Raw genomic sequence first — 14,132 nt, 5'->3', positions numbered from 1 at the left:
AATGGAAAAAAATGATGACTAGCAGGACTAATCGGCAGTGACTGATTTTTGCCTTGCATCTGCTTCTATCTGATTGAGCTGGTGCTCTTATCTCAATGTTAGGCCAGCTTGATCAGACCTAACTCACATGAGGAGTTCTCTCCTTTGTATTGAAATATGTTTTCATTTTGTAAATAATTGTTCAAGTATCTCAGAAGTATCAGAAGGCTGTAAACCCCTGGCTTTATGGCCATGAAGGGCAATAAATAAAGATTTCTCTCTCTCTCTCTCCTTAGACATTATTGTACAAATTAGAACAGTGGCACATTAAGGGCAAGTTACTGCTATGGATAATGGGATGATTGACTGGAAGAAGACAGAGTGGTTATCAATGGACACTGCTCTTTGTGGGCTAATGTTATTAGCGGAGTTACTTAGGGTTTGGTGCTGGGCCCAAAAAAAAAAAAAAAAAAAAAAAAAAAAAAACCCCTTCTCACATTACCTATCCAACCGCTCTAATAATTTGTCTAGTTCCTCCTTAACTTTATTCAAATTACCCACTTCCACAGTACCAAATGGAAGTTTGATCTAACAATCAACCTGCTAGCTGAAAGCAACCATCCTTCCTCAATTTAAATTGATACTGCCCCTTTATTTGTATTGTCTGAGTAAGAGGAATAATGCCATCAGCATTATATAAGTGTAAAAGTTATTCTATGGTGTTTTTTTTTTTTTTTTTTCAATCTTCTGCAATAAAGATAAAAACACTAAAAAATGAATAAATAAGTACATAATACAAAGAAGTTTTATTCCATTTCTATAACTGCAAGATAATATTTTTCTAATTCATTAATGAATTTAATGAACTGTATTTCGTGCCAGCACACTGATTGTATGACATTTTGCTTTGCTCAAATGTTTGATCAAGTACATTCAACGAATAACAGAAATCAACAAGCATGTAAAAATAAGAAATAAAGTATACAGCATATGTGTTTATTACAAAAACTTTTGAGTCTAAAGGCAAGTAAAGTGCCTGTAGATGATAACATATACCCAGTAATTTTGAGAGATAAAGACTGCATTGAGCCATTAAAGTTAATTATGAAGACACTATTGGAATTGGGAAAGAGACTTTTGGACTGGAGAAATGCTGATACATCAACAATGCCTAAGTTTTAAGAGTAAAGTGGGTAGCTACAGATCAATCAGGTTGAATTCAGTGATAGTGAAAACCATGGAGCTTAATATCAAGAATGCAAAAACTGACATTTAGATAGAATAAAATTCTGAAGGAAAGAATACTGTTTTGTAAGAAAAAATCATGTTTAATTAATCCATTTAGCTATTTTGACACAGTCACTCACGAGTTGAATACAAGAACTTTTATTGTTTATTTGGATTATAGCAGCAAAGCACTTGACTCAGTCTTGCATAACAGGTTACTGTATAAGCTAAATGGGTAAGGATTACAGGTAAGATTCTTAGATGAACTACAGGAGGCTGTGATTACTGATTACTCTTTAGATTGGGCTAACGTTAAAAGTAGGTCCATAAGAAATGTATTTGGAAATGTCAAGGTTGAGAGAGTGGTAAAAGATCAGTTCTTCAGAACGGTTTGATTAAACTTCAAGGAAAGTCAGAAAAATGGCAGCTACCTTTTAATGCATGGGGAATAGCAACCGCAAAATAACTTACACTTTGTGGAGTTGAATTAAAAAATAGAGGAAGAAAGGGTTTTGGGATAATACAGTCAGTCCTCATATAACATGTGTTTGCACTACACGAATTTGATCATACACGATTTATAAATAGGGCAACGATATTTTATATAACACGAACCGAATTCGCTTATGCACGATTCGCCTTTGTGTTCACAAGAAATGGCAGTCGAATGCAGAATCACCCCAACTGAACGCAACACGATAGGAATGAAGAGAAGATTCTGAAAATGTATTTGTGTTTTTTATATCAGTGAAGGGGAAACACATTTCACCATAATAACATAAAAACCAACACAATTCCAGCAATCAATATAATCGCAAATGCAATTAGATCGAGTTCACTACCAGTTTATAACAGATTCCACTAGCAGGAACGCAACTGGAAATTGTTTTTATTGTTTTATGGTAGTGACCTCCAGAAATGTGCTTTAGTAAAATGTGAGGTGTTAATAGTGTATCTCTGCCTTTACGGTGCTGTTTATTCAGTTGCTACACGCACGCAGCTTTGTTTATGTGTATCAAGCTTGCCTCCTCGTTTTGTAATTGTACTTTATTCCATAAAAATGAGTAAAATACTTAAAAGGTGTGAAAAGGAAGCATCCTGGTGAATCGTAACAAAATACTTACGTATTTTATTACGATTATTTATTGTGTTTGGTAATGTTTTGGTTACAAATGTGTGTTCAATCTTGGGTAGTCGGCACCTAATCCTATTTTTCCCATAGGGCCTGTTATTTCTATTGCACGATTTTGCATTGCACGAGGATTTCTAGGAACGCGACTATCGTGCTATATGAGGACTGACTGTATTAGCAGAGACAAAGTTCTCTAAAGAGTGTAGACAGGTAGCAGGAAAAGCTCTTGGTGTCCTGTTAATAATACATGAAATATTTGCTTAGAGATAGGAAGGTCATAAGCCTCAGGCTTCCTTGCACCATATGGCTAATAATAATAATAATTAGTAACACAGAAGGGTGGCTTTCCTGTATGAGGCAGCGTATAAAAGCAATTGTAGAACCACACTTGGCATTATGTCCAAGTGCAGAGATTGTATTAAAAAAAAAAAAAAAAAAGACATCAAGCTTTTTTGAAAGGTTTACAGATCAAATCGGATTCAAAGACATGTATAGGTCGGAAATTGTTCAAAAGCAGTGCCCATATGAGGAAATACTTCGAAATGTGCACTACAGAGCTAGCAACTAGCAACTTAGAAGGACCTCAAATTTTTAGAGATATAACTGAAAATTTTACCATAAATTCAAATTATGGAAAAAGAGTAAACTGGACTTGAAGGAACCTACTTTTAGAAATTTACTATTTCCTGCTGTTCTAAACTGTCAGAAAATATCTCCAAAATACTGAGTGCACAACAAAGAATTCATTAAAACCTCAGCAACATAATATGAAAAGTTAAAACCGTAACCAAAAAATGCAATTTTATAAACAACAGTAGTTATCCAAGAGTAATTGCTGTAGATGTTCATTTTCCCCCCTGTCCTGGCTCGGTTAGCAACAAAATAAAAAAAATAAATAAATAAATAAAAACATATCAATAAAATGTTACTTGCACGCTGGACACTTTCAAAACTAAACATTTTCACCTGAGAGGGGGAACCAGTTACCATATTTGTCAGCTGTGATATATTCAGTTATGAAATTGCATTTAGAATGGCAAAAAGTGCTAAATGCATGATTGAAAGTTGCATGAATTGACAAAGTTATATTTTTATAAAGTTCTACTAATATAAGCCCAGTTTCATTCTAGTTGCTTTTGAAGCAATAATTTACAGTTTTCATAGAGTAATTGCAAGGAAGAACCACACAGATGTAGTGTGATCCATTTTTCAACTTTTAGATTCTCAGGTGCCACTCTGGCTTTGACTCCGTCAAATGACTGCCATTGTAGTTATCCGTTTTTCAGCAGTGGCATTATCAGTTCATTTCTTTGAAATGGGGGGAAAAAAAAAGTCTCATCCATGCTATTCTCTAGTTCAGGGAAATGCATACTTACACACTCTAACTTTCTAATGCATAGGCTTGGGCTTGGAAGTAATATTTTAGGGCTTTTCCAGAATAATTAACTGAAAACAAGTGATCAAGCAAAACATACGAGAACTCTTGAAAGAGTTGCTCCTTCCTTGCAACCTTGTATTTATTTTGTAGCATTTTCACTGTATTTTTTTTATTTTTATTGTGAATAGCTTCACTTGTTAATAAGAACTACAGTTTCTCAATGTTTTTTTTTTAGTAATATACTAGGGGCTTCGCCCCTGCTCGCTTTGCTTGCAAGCACGCTTTTCTATGTAAAATGCAGAGGTATGACAGAGTCAAATCTATACGTAAAAGAGACACCTGTCAAAACGCACTGATCGATATCTAATCAGGAAATGGCGTATGTAATTATTTACCTGTGCATCTGTAGTGACGTGATTGCTCCGCCCACGTGTACCATGTGACCTGCATTCCTCTTCTCCCATTGGCTATCTCCACCATGCATCATTCTCAAGGTTGAATAAATATCACTATGTAATTATTTACCTGGTTTACATAGGTCACTTAGGAAAAGGCCTTTTGCTTCTGGTTCCATAATGCATGAGGAATGTTGTGTCTGAAAGAGGAGGACTGAAATATTTAACTAATATATTTATAAACTATACAAATATTTAAAATATTTACAAATATACAAACTGTCTGGTCCCTTCATCAGCTGACATTAAAATGGAACATCAAATGATGCTAGGTGTGATTAGGCAGTGAAGCATGTGGACGAGGTTTGTGAACATTATGGAGGCAGTTGTTCAGTGGAAGACAATGTTATTATTTACCTGCACATTTGTAGTGATGTAATTGCCCTGCCCTCTCCTCTCCTCCCATTGGCTCGAATACATATCACTAGGAGGAAAACTTTTAATGTATAGCGAGATATACGTTAATTCAGAGGATGGGAATAGGAAATGAGCTACAAAATGGGAATTGAAACTATGGAAAGATATAGGAAAATAAAAATGAACAACTCATGATTTCAACATCTTTGTCAACCATCGAAATCACAGGAAAGATAGCAAGAAGTAGGGCCTCTGTTTCTGACATCAAATGCTAGTAGCAGCGATGCAATTTTGAATTTAGCGATAATAGAAGTTACGCCTAAAAGTAGAGATAGTGTGGGAATGCCGTGTGTATATTCATGGCTGACCCAACACAGGCGGAAAGTGAAACAGAAAGTTAAAATCAAAAGGGAAAGTTGAAATAAAGTAAGTTACACTTACTGAATCCAAGGTGGTATGCAGACAGAGGAAACTATCAGGCCGGAAGAGGTGGGAAGCCACAGGGTTTCTGAAGCTGCGTAAATAACTATTTAGGGACCATAACAAGCCAGTGTGTCAAAATTCGGAGACAGTAAATTACAAAAATGTATGTTGAGAAATCGGAATTAAATATATGAAGTAGGACATCACAGGATAGAAAAGAAAATAGACTTACAAAGTAACAGTAACTAGTTGCTAAACTTTGTACAATAAAGTATATTACAGCAGAATACTAGCATTTCAATATTGCTTTCAGTAAACTAAGCTCACAAAATATAAAAATATAGAGTAGTAAAGTATTCATTCTCCAGCAGTCTGTAGTTGCAATACCTGTTCCTATAGTTCTGGGACTGTGCTTCAGTCGGTAATATGGTAAATAGTGCTAGCCAGGTGGGTAAAATGCCTGCCTGGCAACCCAAAGGTCGCGGGTTTGATTCCTGCCTCAGGCTTGGATCAAAGTACTGCAAAAACCTTGGGAGGTGCATTATGGCCACAGAAGCCTATGCGCCAACAACTACCAAAAAAATAGAGCTAAATCTAAAAAAGACTAAATTAAAATTATATAAAGCCTATAGCCCTTGATAGCCAATCTTAGATTGAATATTGATATTAAGAACTCACAAACAACCATCAATATATACAATAAACGTGATGCTTTCAACTTTAATGTAGTTAATTTCTAAAAGGTTACAGTCTAATATAAACCTGTCACAAAGCCTCGGCATAGCCACTATATGCAATAGCAACAATTTGATAATTCATGATATCAGCAATCTCTATTATGGGTTGTTGGACAACCAGTTTCCATCCACTTAATCTTTATTGCTGTTTCAATAAAGCACTCCTTATCATCAAGCATAAGAAACTGATTAGCCACTCAGTTGATATCCATAATATAATTACAAGCTTATATTCTACTGCTAACATATTGTATATATTATACTCCCAGCCTCTTTCGTGTCTTGCAGACTAGAAAACTTGTACCCACTGATTGACTGTCAAGGGGTGTATGTAGGCTTTATATAATTTTATTTTTTTAATTTTTTTTCAGATTTAACTCTACTTACTATATAATGGACTTAAACATGTGATCCCACAACTATGTTCAGGGTCCTAACTATAAGAACAGTTATTGCAACCCCAGACTGCTTGAGCCCACCTATTTCCCTCCTACTCTGTATTCTTTTTGCTTTCTCCTACTCTCAATTTTTAATTATCATAAGCCATTAGTTTACTGAATTCAATATCCAGATGCTAGTATTCTGCTGCAACATACTTTTCTCGCCTACACCAAGTTTAGTGACTAGTTACTGCTACTTTGTAAGTCTAATATTTTCTTTTCTATCTTGGGATGTCCTACTTCATATATAGGCGCCTCCATAGCCAGGTTGGCAGGAGCAGCAGTGCCTAGCATATGCTTCTTGATTAGACCGAGGTTCGAGCCCGTGCCCACCAAATACGGAGGATGCGGAAAGGTCAGGTAATGACCACCACATATCCCCGGAGCAATATGGCCTTAGTTGCTAATGCTCCTAAAAACCAAATAACAAACAAACAAACTTCACATATAACTCTGATATATAATTCTGATTTCTCAACACACATTTTTGTAATTTTCTGTCTCCGAATTTTGACACACTGGCTCATGTACAGCTCCTATAAATTGACTTTATGCAGCTTCAGAAACCCTTTGGCTTCCCACCTCTTTCGGCTTGATAGTTTCCTCTGTTTGCATACCACCTCAGATTCAGTAAGTTATTTTTTATTTCAATTTTACTTTTCACTTTCTGCCTCTGGTGGGTTAGTCATGAAATATATGTACGCTATTCCCATGCTTATCTTTAGTTTTAGGCTTAACTTCCATTACCGCTATATTCAGAATTGCGTTGCCACTACTATCATGTGCTAACGTATATTTCATGTCTGAAACAGAGACCCTCCTTGCTGTCTTTCTTGTGATTTTGATGGTAAACCCTTGACAAAGACGTTGAAATCATGATTTTTTTCAAGAATAAGTACTTTTCTTCCCCTATAACTTTCCATGTTTTCCGTAGTTTCAATTCCCATTTGGTAGTTCATTTCCTATACTCATCCTCTCAATTAACTTATATGTATTATGGTCATTGTGTTCCTTCTGCCGAAATATGCAGTGTCTCTAGTCCATAAATCAATTTCTTATAAATTCAATTTACACATGCGTGCACACACAAAACTACTTAATCATTTTCTATGATAAGTTACGTTCTAATCATTTTTGGGTGTGTGTGATATATATTATACATATTCTAAGCCATTTTCTGCATTGGAAAATGGAAGTGGCTACTAGATTTTTATATTTTAGGGCTATAACTTTTTTCTTTTTTTGCTTGCAACAGAATTATTTTCTTTTATGTGTAAAAGTGCAGCATTTTTTAAATATTTAAGTTTTTATTAAAAAATAAAAAATTAGCTACAATAATGTGGAAATGTAAGAAAAATTATATATATGGTCTACTCTAAGGAGGAGCTGCCTCCGTAGCCAGGTGGGCAGGAGCAGCAGTGCGCAGCACGCGCCTTTTGATTAGACCGGGGTTCGAGCCCGTAACTACCAAATACGGAGGATGTGGAAAAGTCAGGGAATGACCACCGCATATCCCGGAGCAATATGGCCTTAGTTGCTAATGCTCCTGAAAACCAAAACAACAACACCTTGTGCTCCGCAGCCATTCCAGGAAAATAAAATTGCTAAAAATTGAATAAAATTAAAGAATTAGAAACATAAATTAGAAAACTAGAAATCACATTCTGAATAAAAATTTGCAAACTTGAATTTTTCACATTCTCTAGCAGACGACGTTCCGTCATTTTGCTGCCATTAGCTTCAAAATTATTGTAGTACGAGACGGACAGACGATGAGGCAAAGCAGAGCACAGGCATAGTGGCTCTGGCACAGGGGCTCCTCCATAGAAATTGATTATGAAAAGGGCTCCGCGGGTCAAAAAGGTTGGGAATCGCTGCTTTACGTCATCTGCAAGTTTAGACATCACACCCTATGTCCCTTCATAGATGTCATTTAAGATAATCAAAAACAAGTGGTCCCAATACTGATCCTTGGTGAACCCTATTTCTTACATTAAACCAATCTGAGGAATAACCATTTATCACAACCCCCTGCCTGGTGCCCTCAAGCCATCGTGCTATCCATTTAAGGATTTTCCCTATGATTCCAGCCTGCTTCAACTTATAAAGTAACTGCTCATGTGGGACTGAGTCAAATGCTTTGCTAAAATCCAAATAAACAATGTCGAAATTATTCTCTAAATCCAGCTCACAAGTGACCTGTCAAAATGGCTAACCAGATTTGTTAAACGTTATTTTCCTTTTACAAAACCATGCTGCGTAGAATTCCATTTCCATCTAAATAATCCTTTATTCCACCCTTGATCATTGCCTCCATGATTTTCCCTACTACTGAAGTTAGACTGGCCGGTCGGTAATTTTCCGTTACCCTCCTAGAACCGCCTTTATGTTCCAATTTACATCAATTGGAATCTGTCCTGAGTCCAGTGATGCTCTCATAACTAGCCTTAATGATTCAATGTTCATTTGCCGCCTCCTTTAAGATTATAGGGTATATGCCATCAACCACAGGAGTCTTACTCACCTGTGGGCATGAAAGTTTTCTCATTAAATCAACGTGTAATTTCAACATCATTAATTAAATTTTTTTCAACTTCACTCCCATGATTTCTGATTGACATGAAGATTTTTCTTCTGTAAATATCGATGAAAAGTAACTGTCAAGTTCATCTGCAACATCAGTTGGGGTATCTAATACTATCCCACACAATTACATATACGTTCGATCTAATTTCTCCTCTTTGCATTTATATATGTGAAGAATTCCATAACTGCACTCTTTCTGAATCACATTGGCCTCTTCTTTATCCCTCCCCTCTTTGCTTTCTCCCAGACTCAGTAAAGATACTATAGTGAAAATTATACTTTGCTTAATAAAATGTCTTTCTCCTTCAGAAAACAATGAACATAATTCATCCATGGAAGACCAACATGGAACAGTACATCGGTGTTCAGCAAATTCTTTCCAAAAGAAGAAATTGCCTGACTCCAATGAGAAATTAAAAGATGACCTTTAGTCGGAAATTGAAATAATTTTCACAATTTATGCTAAAAACGTTCAAAGCCTAGAAAATAAGACTGACATCGTGTACAATTTTCTCAGTACAATAGTACCAGAATAGAATCCGAAAGGCCGTTTTCTGCTGCTAATCAAATATGTACCAAAATTAGATCCATTTTAAATTATCATACTATTGATTAATTATGTTTCTTAAGAGCTCACTTTATTTGGACAGGTAGTGTGAATGCTGAAACATATGCAGTAACTATGTATTTTTTGTTTTTAGAATAAGTAACCCAAAGGGGCTCACATCTGGTGAGTATGGGCTTGGTACACCCAGGGACCTGAGCTGGATATCATCATTCTCTTTCTTGGTGATTCCCTTCTACTTCTGCATGTCTCTCTCTCTCTCAGGGTAAGTCGGAAATTTTTTTTTTTTTAGCTGGTGCAGCATAAGCCTCAGGCTTCTTTGGTCCTTGAGGTTGTCACAGACATTCTCTCAGATATTGCCAGACAAGCTGTACTTGCTACCTGGGAGTCTAAAACGCTGATGGAACTGATATTCGGGTGACACTCAAGCCAAGTGGATCCAATTTTGGCGAAGTCCGGACGGTCTCTGACAGCCAAATATTCTGCTTGCACCTTTACGATGGTGGGACTATTAGTAATCCTGGGTATAACATCCATGCACAAGGTGGGTGACCACCCAGGTGTGAACCAACTTAAGCTGGGGTCAAGGAGTGGTGCTCACACCACATGGAGGAATGCCACCCTCTGTGTTACCAGGCAGTACTAGGTGGTAGATGACTCATCAACCGGTGCAATACCACCACTTTGCTTATTGGAAGCTTGAAGTGGTGGAGCCCATGTTTAGTCTCTAGAGCTAAATTCCGGTCAACCCTTCCCCATCTTTTCCATCATGTAGGACGATTGATTACCTTGACGTTATGATAAACATCGCAGCAAGATTCAATCTTACATTTCGAGGGTACAGCTCTAAAACGTTCGTAGGCCGGCCGCTAGATAGTACACTGGACCAAACCTATTCGTAACTCTCTAGGAGGCTTTTGGATCAGCTAGTGTAGATGTAGTGCTACATCTACTCTGCCAGATAGTGAATGGAGGGAGTCCGATTAGTGTGTAAGCGGGGGGGGGGGGCAATGTCAAGGCCGCGTTATGTCAAGGATCTGGGTATATTACCATGTGTACACCATATCCAAAAATTTCATTACTTCATACAGCATGTCCCACCCACTTTTTCTTACTATGGAATACACCATGAATTGTCAAACTAATAGAGTAAGCTTATCTGTTGAAGATAAACACAAGAAAGGCACCCGGGGTGGATGGGATCTATCCAGTTATATTAAAGGAGGCAGCAAAGGAAGTAAGCAAACCCTTAGCCATAATTATGAGAGCTTCCTTGGACTCAGGGGAGGTACCCATAGACTGGAAATGTGCAAATGTGATCCCAATTCACAAAGGAGGATCAAAGGCTGACACAAGTAATTATAGACCTGTGAGCTTAACTTCTGTTCCAGGAAAATTAATGGAGGCACTGGTTAAAGAAGCACTGCAGGATCATTTAGACAAGACTTCAGTTATAGCTCAGACACAGCATGGTTTTGTTAAGGGGAAGTCTTGCCTGACCAACTTGATTGGATACTATGATGCAGTCACAAAAGAACTGGATGCAGGGAATAACTTTGATATTATATACTTGGATCTTAGAAAGGCTTTTGATACTGTTGCACATGGAAGACTGCTACACAAATTGGAGCAGTGTGACATTGGAGGCAAATTGCTGCTATGGATAAAGGGGTGGTTGAGGGGGAGAAGACAGAGAGTGGTAATCAATGGACACTGCTCATCGTGGACTAATGTTATTAGTGGAGTCCCTCAGGGCTCAGTGTTGGGTCCATTATTGTTTTCTGTATTTATAAATGATATTGATGATGGTATATCAAGCTTAATGTCCAAGTTTGCAGATGATACAAAGGTTGGCAGGGTTGTCAAGGACACTACTGACACTATGCTGCTGCAACAGGATCTGGAAAGGTTGAGCAGATGGGCTGAGAGGTGGCAAATGAAGTTTAACATTGACAAATGTAAAGTACTACACATGGGAAACAGCAACCCCAGAGCAACGTATCAACTCTGTGGTACTACACTGACAGTGGTAGAGAATGAAAGGGACTTGAGGGTTATTGTGCAGGCAGATATGAAGTTCTCTGAGCAGTGCAGACGCGATGCAAGAGTAGCTCATGGAGTATTGTCAATGATATACAGGAATTTTTCCAGCAGGGATAAGGAGGTGATTATTCCATTGTATAAGGCAATGGTCAGGCCACACCTAGAGTACTGTATACAGGTCTGGAGGCCTCATTTCAAGAAGGATGTAGAGCTGCTGGAACGAGTACAGAGAAGGGCAACAAGATTAGTGAATGGAACAAAGGGGTGCTCTTACGAAGAAAGGCTTAAGTTTTGCAAATTACAGTGTCTGGAGACTAGGCACCAGCGAGGTGATCTGATAGAGGTGTATAAAGCCTTGAATGGTTTAAGCATGCTCAATGCTGATGGGATTCTTCCTCTAGCTCAGAAAAATCACCTGAGAGGGCATAAATTCAAATTGAGGAAGGACAGATGTAGGATAGACGTGCGGAAGTTTGCCTTTAGCCAGCGGGTGGTTGGTTGGTGGAACAGACTGCCATCCCTTGTGGTGGAGGTTGATAACCTAAATAAGTTTAAGGCTCAGCTGGACAGGTATTTTGAACGAACAGAGGGGTGAAGTGGAAGTGGGGTTTTTTTTTTTTTTTTTTTTTTGGCTGATGCTGCATAAGCTTGCTTTCTTGCATCAAATGCCTCTACTAATGCTAATGCTAATCTGTGAGAAGATTTAAACCTCCCAAACACTTCCTAATTCATTTCGCAAATATATGTGGTCTCAATTCTAATCTCAACGACGTCCATTTCCATTTGCAGTCTGACAAACCCCGTGTACTTTTTTCTGACAGAATCTCAGTTATTGGTTGATTCAACTACTGCTCAACTCAGTTGCCCAAATTATTTGCTGTATGATTCCTTTCACCTCAAAGGTGGTACTTGTGCATATGTCCATTTCGATATTCCCTGTCAGAGACTTGGTGATTTGGAATCTCCTCTTTTCAATCATATCTGGATTAAAATCTCTCTACCTCATTTCAAATTCATCTGTTGTCTCTAGCATTCTCTCAACTGCACTAATCACTTGGAGCTCTGACTTCCTCTCTTTACGACTTTCCTAAGAGTGAGGTAATTTTCCCTTGGTGATTTTAATATTCACCACTCCAGCTGGCTACCATTTTCTAGTCACACCAACCCAGCTGGTCGAGATGCTGGGGCTTTTGAAATTACTAATCACCTTGCACACATTGTTCTTGTAGTTAAATGAACAATCATTTAACTACAAGAATACCAGACAATCATAACAATACAGCCTCATAAAACACCTCCCACCATTACTGTTTCAAAACTAATCTTTTTCTGACAAACATCCCTTCTAAGTACACGGTTGAAGTGAGAGGTCCTTTAGGCACCACAAATCACAACTTGGTGATTGTCTCTTCTCCAATGGAGCCTTTATCTCATGGCTATTCCCAACCTTGTATTCTTTGTCATTACAAGAAAGCAAAATGGGATGACTTGCGAGATTTCTTTTCTTCTTTTCCTTGGTCAGATTACTGTTTCAAACTTCTGATGTCAACATTTCCTCAGATCGTGTAAGTGAAATTATTCTTGTAGGAATGGAATCCTTTCTCCCACACTTCACTTTAAAATCTCGTCCTTTATCTAAACCTTGGTTTTTCCAATAAATCTGCTAAGGCTGTTCAAGAGAAGAACATTGCATGTCGTTATTGGCTTGTTTGTAATACTTCAGTTTCATTTTCTGTCTACAGCAAAGCTCGCAACAGTTCGAAAGCAGTTATTAATCAGTTTGAACAGGCGAAGAGTAGAAAACTTGCTTCTTGCCCTAATGGTAGCTGAGCATTCTGGTCTCTTGCCAATGCTATTGGCTGCAACTTTTGCCCATCTCTTCTCCCACCTCTGTCCAAACTAGATTGTTCTGTTGTCACTTCAGCCAAGGATAAAGCTGACCTGCTAGCATCCCATTTTCCTTCCAACTCATGTATTAATGATCTTGGTAAAACACCTCCCATCATTCCCAACATGCTCCATTCAATGCCTCCTGTGATCTTCCATCAAAAGGAGGTCAGAAGGATTTTGATGAATCTTGATGCTGAGAAAGCTACAGTTCCCGATGGTATTTTTTTCCATGGGTTCACCTGGACATCATTCTTCAAATTGAGATTAAGGCAATCGACTTTTAATATTATTCAAAATGCAATGTGTACAACAAGGTTTCTGGGCAAGTTTATTTATTAATATTGATGTTTCAGAAAATGCCTGTGTTTTATACAATCGACTATGGCTTATGTATTAGGACAGCAATCTCGTGTTCTCAAGATCTATTCTGAAACGTGGAGAATAAGTTTGCAACATTGAATTGGCGTTGTGTTTATTCACTCTGAACTCCTCTAAGTTAGACCTCAGAATGCCACAAAACTATGATTCTTTTGCTATAAAACTCGTCCTGTGGATAACGTGTAGCAAGAGAATGGCTAATGGGCAAGAATGATTAAACAACATGGTTTATTAACTCTAGCATACAACATGGTAAAATATGATATACTTTTATAACATATAAGAGCTGTACTCTGTTATCATAAGGTATACTTATAGCTATAGAAGAGCTGTATCTCTGTTATCAAAGGGGTAAAACGATATACTATATATCGCTAATGATACATATGTACAAATTTTTCTGTGATCTTCAGTTTGCACTACTGCCCGTATTCTCTGAAGCCAACAATCATCCTGCAGTTCAAGTATCTGGGTGTATATGTAAGTGTACTATACGGGTTTAACAGTCATAACTTATGGTATTCCATTAATACAAATGGATC

The sequence above is a fragment of the Mastigoproctus giganteus genome, chromosome 7 (genome assembly GCF_048544385.1).
Source record: "Mastigoproctus giganteus isolate SK-2022 chromosome 7, ASM4854438v1, whole genome shotgun sequence".
NCBI lineage: Eukaryota > Metazoa > Arthropoda > Arachnida > Uropygi > Thelyphonidae > Mastigoproctus > Mastigoproctus giganteus.
This window is presented reverse-complemented; position numbering follows the sequence as displayed.